The 18,804-nt window shown below is 38.0% G+C and overlaps 1 long non-coding RNA gene across 2 annotated transcripts in view; it reads right to left on the bottom strand.

The window, feature by feature from the left end:
• Positions 1-370: 370 nt before the first annotated feature.
• LOC129044582 (uncharacterized) overlaps positions 371-18,804 on the bottom strand; it is a 44,017-nt gene continuing 25,583 nt past the window's right edge. The window contains exons 4-5 of one of the 2 annotated variants that reach the window (XR_008504708.1): positions 1,334-1,412; positions 371-696 (exon numbers count right to left, since the gene is read on the bottom strand). This is a non-coding gene — a long non-coding RNA (uncharacterized LOC129044582). The remainder of the gene's footprint in view (positions 697-1,333; positions 1,413-18,804) is intronic. The other variant, XR_008504709.1, reaches the window with a different exon arrangement.

Raw genomic sequence — 18,804 nt, 5'->3', positions numbered from 1 at the left:
AAGAAATGATTTAATTATGCAAAAAGCAGACAGTGCTATGTTATGAAAAGATCTCCTTGAGGGCTTGAGGTCTTTTCTTTCTCAGCACTGCTGAAACAGTGGATACCTAACAAGCTTGGGTACAGTGTCCAGCTGAGGCTTCCAGGGCAAACCTTCCAGCTTACAGAGCAAACCTCACTGCTATGCCAGAGGCTTGTCGGGAGAAGAGCTTGGATCTGGGATACACAATTAAGAACTCATTTAAAAGAAAGATCCTGCAATGTTAAACATCAAAATATCTGTGCATTTGTATATACAGTTACATACTTAGTATGACACTGGTTACCAACTTGGCTGAGTCTGCTGAGATAGAACACAAACACACACAAGTCATGTACGTGGATTTATTACTTACAGATAGGCAGCAAGGGCCAACAGCACCTGGGATTCATGGCAAACTAGTCCTCCAAGGCTGGGGAAAGCTGCTCGGGGGAGGTGTAGTCCTGTCTGTGCATGCCACACTTGTACCTCAGCTAGGGACCCGCAGAAGCAGCCCACCCTGGGTTTTATACTCCAAGGTGAAGTTACCCCCTGGACAAAGCATTGAAAGACATTCAGTTTCCAAGGGAACTGGAACAGGACCTGGGCTGTTCTAGCCAGTCCTTTCTTCTCTCAGGATGTTGCATTCCCAGTACATTCTACAGTTATTCTTCAGAACTACAAAAGAGAAAGGGGAGAGAATTGGGTTGGTCCAAGGCCACCCAGAGAACTGTCCTGCACTTAGATTATTCTAACCTTTGCAATTAAGATAAATGCTGCTAATTAGTCAACCTTGTGTTATGATAATCATCCAAACATAGTCTTAAGTGCATTTATTATGTAACTAGAGAAATCAAAAACAAATAAACTGAGCATTCAACCCAAGAAGCTGGATGAAAATGCAAAAAAAAATAAGGGAAAGATATTAAAAACAAGTTTATAAAATAAAAAAGAAAAATTTTTCAATGACATTTTCTGATTTTTTTCATGTTCATATCATTTGAATATTTTTCTACATGAATATTTGTAGTTTTAGTACTGACTTGTAGGAGCTGTAAATGGCAATTTATTGTTATATAGGATACAAATGTTTTTCATGTATTTATTCACTTTTCTATAAAGTTTATTTACACCATTCTCACTGATAACATTTAAAATTATAACATAGAATTTAACATTCTTCAGATATACTCATCATAGCTAAATTTGATTATTCTCTTCTGTGTTATATAACCATCTTCTGAGTTCTCTGTTACTGGACATTTGGATAAATAGCTTCAAGGGCATGTGTTGGATATATTAAATAAATACTTACTGAGGTACATTGTTAACAAAAACAAAAGTTCAGTGGAGCTCATATTGACCAGCCAGTTTTCCACAGCAGTATCTTCATTCTGTGGATGAAATAAAATCTAATCCTCCAAAAATACTGTTGTGTTTTTCCCTACATGTTCGTTCCTGACTTTAATAAAGTGTTTAAATCCTTCTAAAAGATTCTGCCTTATATCAAATAATAGAAACAAATACCCAGATTCTTCTGTTTTTTTAAAGAGTTTAAAGTCAACTGCTTTTTATTTAATTTTTTTCAGAAATGAAAAGTAGGATGTTTTAAAAATACTTCTTAGGGCCGGGCATGGTGGCTCACACCTGTAATCCCAGCAATTTGGGAGGCCAAGGCAGGCAGATCACCAGGTCAGGAGATGGAGACCATCCTGGCTAACACAGTGAAACCCCATCTCTACTAAACATACAAAAAAAAAATTAGCCGGGCTTGGTGGCGGGCATCTGTAGTCCCAGCTACTCAGGAGGCTGAGGCAGGAGAATGGTGTGAACCCGGGAAGTGGAGCTTGCAGTGAGCCGAGATGGCACTGCACTCCAGCCTGGGCTAGAGAGGGAGGCTCCATCTCAAAAAAAAAAAAATACAAAACTTTATAGGATGAGACCACTACACTTTTTTCAAGTGAGATCACTAGATCATTCTTATCATTGTTTTTACTTAGCACTTTCCCACTGTTGGGATGTAGCCACTCTTAGATGATACGTGCCAATAGAGCAAATCATCAAAAATGGAAACTCATCTGTTTCACCAATATTTCAGTTTCACAATTAACTACTTTCTGATTTTAAGATGATGGCTGGTACAAAATAAACCCATTCCATTTTATTATACCATTTCCTTTTTGAGAGAAGTCAAGCATCAATGAAGATCTGTAAAACTTAGTTGAGTTTTCATTTCTCATACAGAAGAATTTCCAGGGCTTTATAAACTTAAGAGAGAGCATTCTACTAATCAGTCCACTAAAATATGCTTTGAAAGTAGTTCCAAAATACCTTTTATAAGATTATCTACTATAAGTTTATTCTGCATAAGTTTGTATATAACCTTTTTAAAAATTATTAAGAATATATCATCATATCTTTCTTTAAATTCATCTTGAACTGATCCACACTATATAATACAAAATGAGAAACAACTAAAGTTGACACAGACAAAAATCTGTATCCTTTGGTACTCCTTTTATTAACCAAAAAATGGAAAACAAAGAAATAAGTTATTTTATGAAATTAGGGATGCTATTATGAGGAAAATGTAGTAGTACTGGACCTGCCTGAGGTGAAAAGTTCAAAGAGAGAAACTTCCATCCACAAGCTAAAACCCAAAACGGCTACATAGCCAGTGTGTCAATCTCATTTCTGGAGTGCTGTAAGAAAATAACTGTCAGTCTAGAATTCTATATCCAGCACAAATATTCTTCAGGAATAAAGTGGAACATCAGGAGGAAAGAAAAAACAATAAAAGAGCAAAGCTTTGGGTAAATACAGGTTTTCCTTCTACTCTTGAATTTCCAAATTATGTTTGACTATTGATGTAAAAATTATAATAACATCTGATGTGATTCTCGATGTATGTAGAAAAAAATATTTAAGACCGTTATATTATTATTATTATCATTTATTTTTTTTGAAACAGAGTCTCCCTCTGTCACCCAGGCTGGAGTGCAGTGGCACAATCTTGGCTCACTGCAAGCTCTGCCTTCCAGGTTCATGCCATTCTCCTGCCTCAGCCTCCCGGGTAGCTGGGACTAAAGGCACCCGCCACCACGCCCAGCTCATTTTTTGTATTTTTTAGTAGAGACGGGGTTTCACCGTGTTAGCCAGGATGGTCTTGATCTCCTGACCTGGTGATCTTCCCGCTTTGGCCTCCCAAAGTGTTGGGATATACAGGCGTGGGCCACCGTGCCCAGCCAAGACCATTATATTATAAATGGAGGAGGGAAAGAGACACAAAAGGGGATATAATTTCTATACTTTAACCAAACTGGTAAAATATTGATACCAGCAGAATATGCTGTTATGTATGTATAATTTAATACCTAAAGGACTCCCAAAAAGCTATACAGAGAGATATACCCAGCAACACTAGAGATAACAAAAAAATGGAATTCAAAAAAAAAAAATGAAGTAGCCCACAGTGAAACAGGAGAAAGAAAAACATAGATGTAAGAAACAAAGAATAGACACAAAACAAAAAAAGGAGACTTAAAGTCTAAAATATCAATAATTACATTAAATGTAAATAGTGTAATTTAGAAGATTCTCATAAAAAAACCCACAAAAAAAGTACACAAATGAAGAAGAAATTTGAGCTTTCAAGGGATAGGAATCATGGAGGTAGGAAGGTGACAATAAGGGGTTGCATGAGGGAGATCTCTGTGGTGAGGGAGATCTCTGTGGTGAGGGAGATCTCTGTGGTGTGGGAGATCTCTGTGATGATGGAGTATTTCTGTATTTTAATTGCTGTGGTGGTTACACAAATCTACACATGATAAAATGACAAAGCTATACAAATCATATTATGCCATTGTCAAAATCCAAACTTTGACATCGTGCTACAGTTATGTAAGATACATCTATTAGGGGAACTGAGTGAAGGGTATGAGGAAACTGTTATCTGTGAAATTTTCTGCAAACCTATAATTATTTCCAAGTAGAAGTTTAAAAGACTCCTACAAAGAAACACAGAGATAAAAATATCAATGATTCAATAAAAGGATGGCAAATATACTCTCAGATAAACAAAACTAGGAAAATTTTGCCATGATCATATTATTCTACATCACTAAAGGAATTTCTTATAAAAAGAAGGGAAGTGACAACAGATGGATGTTCCAGAATGCAAGAATAATTAAAGCACTGAGACTGATAAATATAGGAGTTAATCTAAGTGAACGTTGGCAATTGAAAAGCAATAGCATTTTACACACCTAGTAACAGATCCTCAAAATAGATGAAAGAAAAGTTGACATAACTGAAAAGATAAATATGCAATTCTACAATAATAATAATTGGAGACTTCAACACCACACATTCAATAAGAAATATATAACAAACAGAAGATATGTAAGAAAATGGAGGACTTGAACAACACTATAAACCAAGTGGATCTAAGAGGCATACACAGAATACTCTACCCAACAACAACAGCAAACAAATTCTTAAAGGCACATGAGACATTTCTCCAAGACAGACCATATGTTAGGCCACAAATTAAATCTCAATAGATTTTAGAAGATAGTTGCCATACAAATGGTATCTTCTCAGACCACAACAGGATGAAGTTAGATATCAATAACAGAAAGCAAACAAAAAAAAAATGGAGATGTGCTATTACATGAAATGGACACTGCATTTCAAAAACTTAGTGTAATGGGAAAAGTTTCCTTATCCCCCAGCAGGGTGTGTGATGGGGGTGTGGCTCACTTCTTTGGTGCCCTGCTACTCGTACCTCTAGGGGAACCATGCAGACAGGCAGGTCATGGGAAGTGCTGGCACCATGGCAGCCTCTAGAGTTGAGTGTTTACAACTTCTGAAGCCCCAATGGGCATATATTACAGTTAACTCTTTCAGTTTTGCGGTCTGCACGTGGCTTGTGTTAATTAGCTCAATTAGACGCTGTGCCTTATTTCAAGGACAGAGGGCTTTTTGTATCCTGGGTTCTTGCCTTGGTGTACCAAAAAAATTAGATCACACGTGGGTTTGGAGAATGAGTGCAAGGTTTTATTGAGTGGAAGTAGCTCTCAGCAGATGGAGGGGAGCCAGAGGGGGGATGGAGTGGGAAGGTGGTTTTCCCCTGGAGTGGAGCCGCTCAGTGGCCAGACTCTCTGACTGAATTCCCCTCAGCGTTTCGTCATTCCACTGGTGTCTGCCAAAGTGTTCTTCTGCCTGTGTGTTCCTCTCAATGTCCAGCCATTTGAGTGTTCCTCCACTGGTTTGTGTTCCTCTTGATGTCCAGCTTCCGTGTCTCTGCCCGCTAAGGTCTCAGGGTTTTATAAGCACAGGATGAGGGCATGGCAGGCCAAGGTGGTCTTGAAAAATGCAACACATGGGAACAAAAGCAGAAATACCTGTCCTCACCTAGGCCCATGGGCATGGGCCTGAGGGTGGAGCCCTAGCCAGGGACCTTACCCTTCTCTACCCAGCACTGCCCTGCCCCCCTCCTGTATCATTAGTACAAAAGAAAGAATGTAAGATATCTCGATATTAATTTCTTTCATTGATGATGTATTGGAATGGTATGATAATACTAAGAATATATTAAGCTAAATAGAGTATACTATTAAAAATATTTTTAAAGAAGGAAAACTAGAAAATTCAAAAATCTGTGGAAATTAAACAACACATTCTTAAACAACCAATGGATCAAAAAAGAAATTGCAAATGAAATTAGAAAAGAGATGAATGAAAATGAAAACACAACATATCAAAGCTTGTGGGATGCAGTGAAAGCTGTGCTCACAGGGAAATTTATAGCTATAAATAACTATATTGAAAAGGACATTCCAAATCAGTAACTTAACTTTCCACCTTAAAGAATGAGGAAATAAAGAACAAATTAAACTCAAATCTAGAAGGAAATAAACAATAAAGATTAGAGCAGAGAAAAACAAAATGGAGAATAGAAAAACAATAGAGAAAAAGCAATAAAATCAAAAGTTGGTTTTTTGTAAAGATCAACCAAATTGACAAACTTACCTAGAAAGACTAAGAAGAAAAGGGAAAACATGCAAATGACAAATATTAGACATGAGAATGGGGACAATACTAGTGATGTTATAGAAATAAAGAATTAAGAGTACTGTGAGCAATTGTATGCCAAACAAATAACCTAAAATAAATGCATAAATTTCTTAAAACACACAAATTATCTAAACTGACTAAAAAGAAGAAACCAAAGTGATTAACAAATATAAATTTTAACAGATATAACAAATAAAGAAAGAGAGAGAGAATTCTGGAATGGCAAATTAAGAAGCACCAGGAAACTGTCTCCCCCAACTAGACACAATTGCATTGATAGAATATGTCTGATGTAATTCTTTTTTTTTTTTTGAGACAGAGTCTTCACTCTGTCAACCAGGCTGGCATTCAGTGGCACGACCTCGGCTCACTGCAAGCTCCGCCTCCTGGGATCATGCCATTCTCTTGCCTCAGCCTCCCGAGTAGCTGGGACTACAGGTGCCTGCCACCACACCTGGCTAATTTTTTGTATTTTTTAGTAGAGACGGGGTTTCACGGTGTTAGCCAGGATGTTCTTGATCTCCTGACCTGGTGATCCACCTGCCTTGGCCTCCCAAAGTGTTGGGGTTACAGGCGTGAGCCACTGCACCCAGCCTGATGTAACTCTTTTGGAACTCTAGAGTCTGTCAAAGGTTTGCAACTTCCAGGGAAATGTTGGATGGTAAATTGCATTAATTTTGTCAATTTCAGCTCTTAGCACAGTAGCAACTATCCATCCCTTACCTCCAGTCACATGGCAGGTAGCTGTGCATGCATTCCAATAGCAGTTTCCATTCAGCTTGCAGAGGCAGGGTGGCCAAATAGTATCCTGTCCTCCAAATATCAGAGACCTATTCTCTGACTGCTAATTGCTGCTTCTGATCTCAGATATTCTGATAAAGGATTAATATTCAGACTATATGAAGAACTCTTAGATCAGAATATCTCAGACATTCTGATAAGGGATTAATATCCAGACTATATGAAGAACTCTTAATACTTGATATGGTTTGGCTCTGTGTCTCCACCCAAATCTTATGTTGAATTGTAATCCTCACATGTCGGGAGGACCTGGTGGGAGGTGACTGAATCATGGCGGTGGACTTCCCTCTTGCTGTTCTCATGCTAATGAGTGAGTTCTCACAAGATCTGGTTGTTTGAAAGTGTGTGGCACTTCCCCCTTCACTCTCTCTTTCTCTCCTACCACCATGTGAAGAAAGTCCTTGCTTCCCCTTCACCTTCCGCCATGATTGTAAGTTTCCTGAGGCCTCTCAGTCATGCTTCCTGTTAAGCATGCAGAACTGTGAGTCAATTAAACCTCCTTCTTCATAAATTACCCAGTTTCGGGTAGTTCTTTATAGCAGTGTGAAAACAGACTAATGCAATACTCAGCAACAAAAAACAAACAAACAAACATTTAAAAATGGGCAGACAACTTGAATAAACATTTCTCCAAAGAAGACCTACAAATAGTCAATAAATACATAAAGAGATGTCCAACATCATTAGTAGATAGAAAAATACAAATCAAAACCACAACAAGATACCAAGTCACACCTACAAAGATGGCTATACAATTAATAATAATAATCATAATTGAAAAATAATAAATACTCGTGAGAATGTGGAGAAATTGGAACCCTTGTGCATTAAGGGTGGAAATGTAAAATGGGGTGCAACTGCTTTGTAAGATAATTTGGCAGTTTCTCAAATAGTTAATCTAAAGACTACCAAACGACTCAGCAATCCCTCTCCTAAGTATGTATAGAAAACAATGGAAATCAAGGACTAAAGCGGGTATTTGTGTACTAATGTTCATAGCGGCATTATTCCTAACATCCAAAAGGTGGAAGCAATCCAAGTGTCCATCAACAGATGAATAGATAAAGAATATGTGGCATTGTGATGGAATACTATTCAGGTATAAAAAGAAATAAAATTTTTATATTTGCTACAACATGAATGAACCTTGAAAATATTATGCTTTGTTTAATAAGGCAGATATAGCAGGACAAATATCGTACAATGCCATGTATATAAGGTACCTAGAGTACGCAAATTTACAGACAGAAAGTAGAATCAAGCTTACTAGAGGATAAGGAGTGGGGAAATGGGTACTTATTGATTAATGAGTACAAAGTTCATGTTGAGGATAATAAAAATTTTTGGTGTAGGGGACAAGCACGGTGGCTCACGCCTGTAATCCCAGCACTTTGGGAGGCCGAGGCAGGCGGATCACGAGGTCAGGAGATCGAGACCATCCTGGCTAACACGGTGAAACCCTGTCTCTACTAAAAATACAAAAAATTAGCCGGGCGTGGTGGCGGGAGCCTGTAGTCCCAGCTACTCCGGAGGCTGAGGCAGGAGAATGGTGTGAACCTGGCAGGTGGAGCTTGCAGTGAGCCGAGATGGTGCCACTGCACTCCAGCTCGGGCGACAGAGCGAGACTCCGTCTCAAAAAAAAAAAAAAATTTTGGAGTAGATAGTAGGAACAATAGTTCTATAACATTGTAAATATATTTAATGCTACTGAACTGCATACTCACAAATGGTTACAATGATAAAAAGTATGTTATGCATATTTTACCACAATAAAAAATGTAAAAACAGGCATCACCTTGTAGAATGTTTAAGATAAAAAATGAAATTTTATTAACAGCAGAATAAAAAGAGAGGAAGGAAAATAAAGTAAAAGAGTCTTCTAATGCTCTTTTATCATTTGGTATGAGGTCTAGATACAAATTAACTGAGACACTGATCAATTAAGTGCTGTAGCGCTCAATTTTATGTGTTCAACTTTATTGGGTCACATGGTACCCAGACATTTGGCCAAACATTATTCTGGAGGTGTCTGTGAGAGTATTTCTGGATTAAATTAACATTTGAATCAGTAGACTGAGTAAGGCAGATTGTGCTCCCCAATGAGAATGGGCCTCATTCAATCAGTTGAAGGCCTAAACAGAACAAAAAAGCTGAACTTTTTTTTCATGCCTGACTGTTGGAGCTGGGATATGAGTCTTTTACTGCCTTCAGACTTGAACTGAAAAATGGATTCTTCTTGGGTCTCAAGACTGCTGGCTTTCAGACTGTGTGTGTGTGTCCTGTTGGTTCTGTTGTTCTGAACAATATGGATATTAATATAGTATCTATGTTATAATTATTACAATAAAAATAAAAATAGTATACAACTTCTAAATTATAAGGGGGGAAATTAGATAAGAAAATATAAACAACCTAAGATAAAAGGAAATGGAACACGGATAAACTACGAACACAGATATAATGGAAAATACACACCTATATATATCAGTAACTGTTTTAAACATAAATTGACTAAACTATTTATTTTAAAGTAAAAATGAACTGACTATAACACAAAACCCAATTTGCTACTGTTTTCACAAGATATATATAAAACATTAGGATACAGAAAGGTTAATGATTTAAAAAGTAAAAAGGCATACCAGGAAAATATTAACCATAAAAGCTAATATAGACATGTTACTATTAGGAAGATACAACAATTATAATATATATACATCTAATTACCTAGCGTCAACACGCATAAATAAAAACATCCCTAGAACTACAAAGAAAATCCTCTACTCTGATTATTTTTATTTTTAACACATTTTTATCACTAATTAATAGAAGAAACTAAGAGGATTTAGAAGATTTGAACCTCATAAAACTGTCACTCAATCAAATGCTGCCAAAATACACATCATTTTCAAGCACATACAGAACACTTATTTAAAAAGAAGCATACACTGAGCCATAAATAAAATCTCAACAAATTTCAAATGATGGAAAATCTACAGATATTTTCTGACAAGGAAGCCATTAATCTGGAGAAAAATAAAAACAACATCAAAAATATCTAGAAAAATATGGAAATTAATAAACATGTGCTTCATTTCCCCATAAGTCAGAAAGAAATCTAAAAAGTAGAAAATATACAGATGTCTATAAGAATAATTAGTTCAAAATTACTGTAGGAAAATGTATATGGTACATCTCGCTAATAAAAAAATGTACAATAAAAATCCCCTCCAAGGGATGGGCCAGCCAAGATAGTCAAAAATAACAAAAGATATCCAGATTGAAAAAGAAGAAGTAAAAGTATCTCTACTTATACATGACCTAAGTTTTGTATACAGATAATTCAAAAGAACACCCCAGAAAACTATTAGAACTACTGAGTTCAGCAAGTTTGAAGGATAAAAATCAATATTAAAAATTAATTTTATTTTTATATATTAACAATGAACATTCAGTGAATGAAATTAAGAAAACAATTTCATTTGACATGTGAAGTAATTCAGGAATGGAAAACCAAATACCATATGTTCTCACTTATAAGCTAAGCTATGGGTAGGCAAAAGCATACAGAATGGTATGATGAACATTGGAGACTCAGAAGGAGAAGGGATAAAAAACTGCTTATTGGGTACCATGTACACTCCTCAGGTGGCAGGTGTACTAAAATCTCAGACTTCACCACTACACAATCATCCATGTATCCAAAAACCACTTCTACCCCTAAAGCTACTGAAGTAAAAAATATATATATACACAATTCCATTTGAAATGACATCAAAAAGAATAAAATACTAAGCTATAATTTAACAAAAGAATTGCAAGATTTGTATTCTAAAAACTACAAACCAGTTTCAAAAGAAATTAAAGATCTAAATAAATGGAAAGATATTACCTAGACTTAATATTGTTTTTGTTGTTGTTGTTGTTTGTTTGTTTGTTTTGAGGCAGAGTTTCACTCTTGTTGCTCAGGCTGGAGTGCAATGGCACAATCTCGGCTCACTGAAACCTCCCCCGCCTCCCGAGTTCAAGCGATTCTCCTGCCTCAGCCTCCCAAAGACTTAATATTGTTAAATGACCATACTTTGTAAGCTGATCTACAGATTCAACACAATCTCTATCAAAATCTTAGCTAGCTCTTTTTCAGAAACTGACAAACTGATCTTAAAAGTTCTGAAAATTCAGGGACCAAGAATCCCCAAAACAATTTTGAAAAAGAATAAATTTAAAGGATTCACGTTTAATGATTTTAAAACATAACACAAATCTATAATAATAAAAACAGTGTAGTATGGCCATAAGAATAGACACATAGATCAGTAGAACAGAATTGAGAATCTAAAAATAAATTGTTATATTTATAGCCAATGAATTTTTCAGAAGGGTTCTAATAAAAGTGATTGGAGAAAGAAGAGCCTTTTCAACAAATGTGGCTAGATAACTCAATGCCCTACCTCACACCATACACAAAAAGTTTATTCAAAAAGATTAAAAACCTAAGTATAAGCATAAAAATCTGTAAAACTTTTAGAAGAAAATAGAGGAGTGAAATTTTCTGACCTTGGGTTTAGGCAAAGATTTTTAAGGTACAACAGCAAAAGCATGAGCAATGAAATAAAAAATAAATTTGACTTCACCAAAATTTAAAAGTTTTGTGCTACAAACAATACCATCAAAAAAAGACAAAACTTGCAGAAATGAATAAACTATTTGCATGCCATATATCTGATAAGGGTCTTATATCCAGAATATAAAGGAATCATACCACTCTCAATAGTAGCAAGGCAAATAATCCAAATACAATATAGGCAAAGGATTTAAATAGGCATCTCTCCAAAGAAGATGTACAAATATCCACAAACATATGAAAACTGGCTCAACATCACTATTCATTACGGAAATGTGAATCAAAATCACGTCTACAAAGACAGCTATAATCGAAAAGGCAGACAGTGAAAACTTTTGGCAAGGATTTGAAGACATTTAAACCCTCATACACTGTTGATAAATATGTGAAATGATGCAGCCATTGTGGAAAACTGACAATTCCTCAAAAAATTAAAGATAGAATTACAATACGATTCAATAATTCCACCATTAGGTGTGAAACATGTTCACACACACACAAACGAGTACATAGGCCGGGCATGGTGGCTCACACCTGTAATCCTAGCACTTTGGGAGGCCAAGACGGGCAGATCATGAGGTCAGGAGTTTGAGAGCAGCCTGGCCAATATGGTGAAACCCCATCTCTACTAAAAATACAAAAATTAGCCAGGCATGGTGGCACGTGCCTGTAGTCCCAGCTATTCGGGAGGCTGAGGCAGAAGAATCACTTGAACCCAGGAGGCAGAGGTTTGCAGTGAGCGGAGATCATGCCACTGCATTCCAGCCTGGGCGACACAGCAAGACTCTCTCAAAAAAAAAAAAAGTGCCCATGAATGTTCATAGCAGCCAGAAGTGGAAACAACCCAATGTCCAAAATGCCCATTTATCCTGATGAATGGATAAATAAAATGTGGTACATAAATACAATGAAAGATTATTCTGTCTTAAAAATAAAAGAAGTATTGATATAGGCTACCACATAGATGAAACTTGAAAGCATTATACAAAGTAAAAGAAGCCAGCCACAAAAGACCATATATTGCATGGTTCCATTCTATTAAATGCCCAGAATAAGCAGGTAGATTAGTGGTTACTTCGGGTAGAGAGGTGAGGAGTTGGTGAAGTGGGGAAGGAGAGGAGAATAGCAAGTGACTGCTAATGGGGATGGGGTTTCTTTTAAGGGAAATAAAAGTATTCTAAAGTTGAATAATGGTAATGGCTTTACAAAACTGTGAATATAGTAAAAAATATTAAATTACATACTTTAAATGGGTGAATATTATGGAATGTAAAATTATATCTCAATAAAACTGTTTTTTTAAAAAACCTTTTCTTATAGAACATATCTTCCCACCTTTCATTATAAAAACTCAGTGCTTAGGCAGGAACTAAAAGGAACTCTGTGTTTGTTTAATGTGTGATTGGGCTTAGGGAAAAGTATTGAATGAGCACAACAGATTGTAACATCAGTTACTTACAGATTACCCAAATTTTGTATACATATAATCCAAAAGAATACCCCAGAAAACGATTAGACCTAATAAATGAGTTCAGCAATTTTGAGGGATAAAAATCAATATTAAACAATTAATTGTATTTCTATACACTCGCAGTGAGCACTAAGTGAATGAAGTTAAGAAAACAATTCCATTTGAAATGTGAAGTAACTCAGAATAGAAAACCAAAACCACATATTCTCACTTATAAGCTAATATGAGTAGGTAAAGGTACAGCGTGGTATAAAGGACACTGGAGACTCAGAAGCAGGAGGGGAGAGCTGATGTAAAAACAGGAAATAGGATAGAAGAGGGGTGTAGAATAATTTTTGTTTGTTTGTTTTTTGAGACGGAGTCTCCTTCTATCGCCCAGGCTGGAGTGCAGTGGCGCGATCTCAGCTCACTGCAAGCTCCGCCTCCCGGGTTCACGCCATTCTCCTGCCTCAGCCTCCCGAGTAGCTGGGACTACAGGCTCCCGCCACCACGCCCGGCTAATTTTTTGTATTTTTAGTAGAGATGGGGTTTCACCGTGTTAGCCAAGATGGTCTCGGTCTCCTGACCTCGTGATCCACCTGCCTCGGCCTCCCAAAGTGCTGGGATTACAGGCGTGAGCCACTGCGCCCGGCCTAATAACATTTTTTTAATCATGTAGAAAAGAGAAGATATAAACAGAATATTAACTGAACAGGAAGAATATAAAATTCCGTGTATAATATCTGCAAGTGTAAAAATGTGCAGAAACAAAAAGCATACAGTGTACGCCCTATTAAAATAATTATATAGCAAGTTGGCTGGTTTTGTTTGGTTAAAATTCAATAATTAGCTTGACAAAAACTGAGTTTTTTTGGCCTATTCATGTAAGATCTTTTTTAAGAGGCATATACCACTGAAGTTTTTTTCTCTAAAAAGGTTTAAAACCCAAAAGAGTATATGTAGATTCAAGAGAGTAGATAGGAAGCATGCCTTTCATTCGACTTACCCCTGAAATGCCACTAAGATGACAATAAGGGGGTTGTCTTTGTAAAAAACATAATAAACCCATAAGGATGAAAGAAGAGAAAACAGGAACTTGGGGATCTAGAAAAAAAGATGGATATATGCCGTTGACTTAGTAGTTATATCACGTGTAGAAGAGGTGTGAATTATACGAAATGGTCCCACTCCCAAAGTTCAGGAATTGATGACATTAGGTACACTTGAGAGAAAGGGCCGTGTAAAGGACATTGCCAGGAGTCACATTACCAGGTCCCCCTCCCAGCTCTAGATAGCTGCCTTTCCCCCAACATGTGTCCCATCTCAGGTCCTCTCAACCCCCTTTGACTTCAGCCATGGCTGCACTACCCTGAATGCTTTCTGCAATGAGCTTTACTGAAATTTCTCAGGACACAGCACTCAGGCCTGCATAACCTGGGAGTTGAGAGGCATTAACTCCAAAGAAACAACCTGCTTCTGTTGGAATACAGTAGCCATCAAGAGGATGCATTTCATGTAGTTCCTCAAACAGTTCCAGCAGTATTCAGCCCTATCTGCAGAGGTGAACCCCTATGTATTTTTTTTTTTTTTTGAGACAGAGTCTTGCTCTGTTGCCAGGCTGGAGTGCAGTGGCGCAATCTCGGCTCACTGTAATCTTCTCCTCCTGGGGTCAAGCAATTCTCCTGCCTCAGCCTCCCAAGTAGCTGGGATTACAGGCACCTGCCACTACACCCGGCTGATTTTTGTATTTTTAGTAAAGATGGGGCTTCACCATGTTGGCCAGGATGGTCTCGATCTCCTGACCCTGTGTATTTTTTAATTGGCTTTTCCTTCTCTCTGTCATGTTCTCCAGGCCCTCATATTACTGTATCCTACAGTCACTTCCCAAATAAAATAAAATGCCTACATACCTTTGTACTAGGCTCTGCTTTTAGAGAAAACCCAGGTTAAGAGAAATTTGGTTTAAATATTAGTAATAATGTATAAAAAGAAAGTATAGCCCCCCCAAACAAGCAATCATTAATCCCAAAGGAAAGAAAATGCTGTTCTTGAAAGGAAGAGTAATCATAGTACCACACACAGCTAAACTTAAAGTAGCAGGTGGGCAGTCATCACAACAAAGGCTGAATGGTAATCTTACTTCACTGTTGTATGAGAAGATTCGATTGCTGCAAGAATGCGGATGAGAAGTGTGGATGACTGTTGTATGGTACAATAAGAAACATATCATACCTGTAAGATTAATGATGGCCATAAAGCGCACTCAAACATCTCATGGGACCTACACTATGTGTCACTTAGCAGTATGATATAACCTGGCCTGGGGATTTCCAGCCCTGGCTGGGGGATGATTACTGGGTCCCCATGAAAATAAGACCTAAAAACCCTGATTGCCTAGGCCTCCTCAGCACATATGCCACTTTCATGAACCCTAAAACAAAGCTTACCCTTATACCATTAAAATTCCTCTATGAAAGAAACACCTAATGACTGAACCCAGATTAAATACAGGAATAAAAAAGGAGGAAGAATCCCCCAAACACTGAGAAGGGTCTGTGGATGAAGATCCTCCCCATCAGGTGGTCATCTGACCCTGACTCTATCTGGCCTGTCCTGCTCCCACTATCCATCTTATAAGAGCACTGCCAGAATAAATTGCTGGAGCATCAGACAGTGCTGAAGACTCACCTTGGATGCTGAATGGACAAAAGGTGAACAGCTGCGTCTGGAGAAGCTGGTTAACTAGGACCACCTGAGACTACTGAAGGTGATAACTGGATACAAGAATGAGATTTGTGCAAGCAAATGAGTAACCACACCCATTCTCATGGGAAAAGTAGGAGGGTAGAAAGGTGAAAACAAAAATAAAACTTTAAGAAATACCCAAAATTAAGATGTGTTAACAGGTTGCCATTGCTTCATTGTCCGGAGTTGGGGCAAGTCATTTATCCATGATCCCAACTTTTCTCCTGGAATATAAAAAGAGTAATTATTGGCTGGGCACGGTGGCTCATGCCTGTAATCCCAGCACTTTGGGAGGCCAAGGTGGGTGAAGTGCGAGGTCAAGAGATGGAGACCAGCCTGGCCAACATGGTGAAACCTCATCTCTACTAAAAATACTAAAATTAGTTGGGCGTGGTGGTGGGTGCCTGTAGTCCCAGCTACTCGGGAGGCTGAGGCAGGAGAATGGCGAGAACCCAGGAGGCAGAGCTTGCAGTGAGCCTAGATTGCACCACTGCACTCCAGCCTGGCGACAGAGCAAGATTCCGTGAAAAAAGAAAGAAGAAGGAAGAAGAAAGAAGAAGAAGAAAGAAGAAAAAGAAAGAAGAAGAAAGAAGAAGAAGAAGAAGAAGAAGAAGAAGAAGAAGAAGAAGAAGAAGAAGAAGAAGAAGAAGGAAGAAGAAGAAAGAAGAAGAAGGAAGAAGAAGAAGAGGAAGAAGAAGAAGAAGAGGAAGAGGAAGAAGAGGAGGAGGAAGAGGAGGAAGAAGAAGGAGAAGAAGAAGAAGAGGAAGAAGAATTATTATTGTGAAAAGGTTATATTGTGAATATAAACAGAGTAATTATTTTGAAAATATTTTCTCACTTTCCATTTTATCTTTTAACTCTCTGCAAGAAAGAAGAAAATGGCACAGACCTAAATCATTCTATCTACTCTCCATCATCTATCTACTCTCCACATCACTCAAGAGTACTGCTTCAAGCCTTTTAAAATTCTGTATTCCAAAGAGAACCAGCTACCAAAATATGAGTGATTAGGTCCTCTGAGTCTTGTTTGACATTTGACAACATCGGATACATTCCTCCAATGGCAACAGACAAGTAGAATCTTTTTAGGAAAAATAATCCATGTCTATTTTTGTTGTAGCTGAATTTTTGCATCCTCTTTTTTACCAGAAAAGGGATGTTGATACAAACCCCAAGAGAGTGTTCTTGGATCTCACACAGGAAAGAATTCAAGGTGAGTTGTAGAATAAAGTGGGAGGGGAGAGTTTATTGAAAGCCTCTAGGTTATGGAGTAAGGTACCCTCAGAAAGCAAGAACAGGAATGCCCCATCTTTGTTTTAAGTTTTTCTTACATAGACGTCTTCTTTATGTAAAGAATAAACTAAGCTGTGCCTATGTGCAGGTGGGCTGACAGAATGACAAAATTTATTATTCTATTGATTTAAAGAAAATGATCCTTGACATTTTAGTGTATGAGTACATCAAAGCATAACTATAATTATCTTGAAAGCATATATTGTTATGGGCATTGGGACATCTGGACTGCCTGTTATTGTAGGAGTTTGTCCTTGCAGGCATTACCAAGCTCTTTCCTTAGCTGTAAACATGTCAGGACCATGAGTCATGACTGGCAAGGAATGTACCTTGCTAACTTAAAGATGGAGTTGATGTTAAAATAGTGTCACTCTGGCTCTCCTAGGCTTCCGCTTCCCTAACGCTCTTGAGGTGACTATTTTATTCTTGAGTATAAACTGTCAAATGCAAAAATAAATGAAAGCATTTTCTGAAAACAGGATCCACTCTGTGGAATACACCCAAGTCATTTTCCTTCCTCATTCCCATGACCCTGATTCTAAAGTTCCCACAGCAGAGCTGCCTGGACACTGGTCCTTCTAAGTCCACCTTCATTGATCTTTTTTATTTTTTATTTTTATTTTTTACAACCATTGAATAGCCTCACACCTCACATTTTCAGGCAGTGAGCTCTGCTTTTTTGCATCTAGTAGGGGTTGATTTCCCATCTCAACATTAATCCCAAACTTTGTAAAGTACCTTTGTAAGGTGAGGCAGAAAGGACAATTTCATCAGTTAGCCCAGGTAATCAAAGAAAATGTAGGCATTTATTTCTAAAATGATTGTATATGTTTAGGAAGATAACTTTTGGATACAGTTACTGTCAACCTCAAACAATACTTGCCTGAAATCTCATTGCATATTGGCTAGAGGGAATCAGACACTCCAAAGTTTGGGAGATGATGGTCCTGAACTCTCACAGGAATGATTTAGGTTGATGTCATTTTCTGTCTTTGTTGCAGACAGTTAAAAGCTAAAATGGGCTGGGTGCGGTGGCTCACACCTGTAATCCCAGCACTTTGGGAGCCCAAGGCAGGTGGATCAGGAGGTCAAGAGAATGAGACCATGCTGGCCAACACGGTGAAACCCCGTCTCTACCAAACACACACACACACACACACGCACACACACACACTAGCTGGGCGTGGTGGCACACACATGTAGTCCCAGCTACTTGGGAGGCTGAGGCAGGAGAATTGCTTGAACCTAGGAGGCAGAGGTTGCAGTGAGCCGAGATTGTGCCACTGCACTCCAGCCTGGTGACAGAGCGAGACTCCATCTCAAATAATAATAATAATAAATAAATAATAAAATAGAAAGTAAGAAAATATTTTCAAAAGGTTATATTTTCTAGCAAACAATAAATGGATTACTTGAACTCTCCAGAGTTACAAAAGGAAGGGAGCTCTCCATTGTTGAATGTGTTCCAGAAGAGGCTGGAAACTGAATAGAAAATTCATGAATCGACTGGGTGCAGTGGCTCATGCCTGTAATCCCAGCACTTTGGGAGGCTGAGGTGGGCAGATCACGAGGTCAGGAGATCGAGACCATCCTGACTAACACGGTGAAACCCCATCTCTACTAAAAAAATACAAAAAAAAATTTAGCCGGGCGTGGTGGCAGGCGCCTGTAGTCCCAGCTACTCAGGAGGCTGAGGCAGGAGAATGGCTGAACCCAGGAGACGGAGCTTGCAGTGAGCCAAGATCGTGCTACTGCACTCCAGCCTGGGCGACAAAGCAAGACTCTGTCTCAAAAA

This window comes from Pongo pygmaeus, chromosome 13 (genome assembly GCF_028885625.2).
Source record: "Pongo pygmaeus isolate AG05252 chromosome 13, NHGRI_mPonPyg2-v2.0_pri, whole genome shotgun sequence".
In the NCBI taxonomy this organism is placed as follows: domain Eukaryota; kingdom Metazoa; phylum Chordata; class Mammalia; order Primates; family Hominidae; genus Pongo; species Pongo pygmaeus.
Note: the sequence above shows the minus strand (reverse complement) of the source record. Positions and strands in the feature narration are given on the sequence as shown.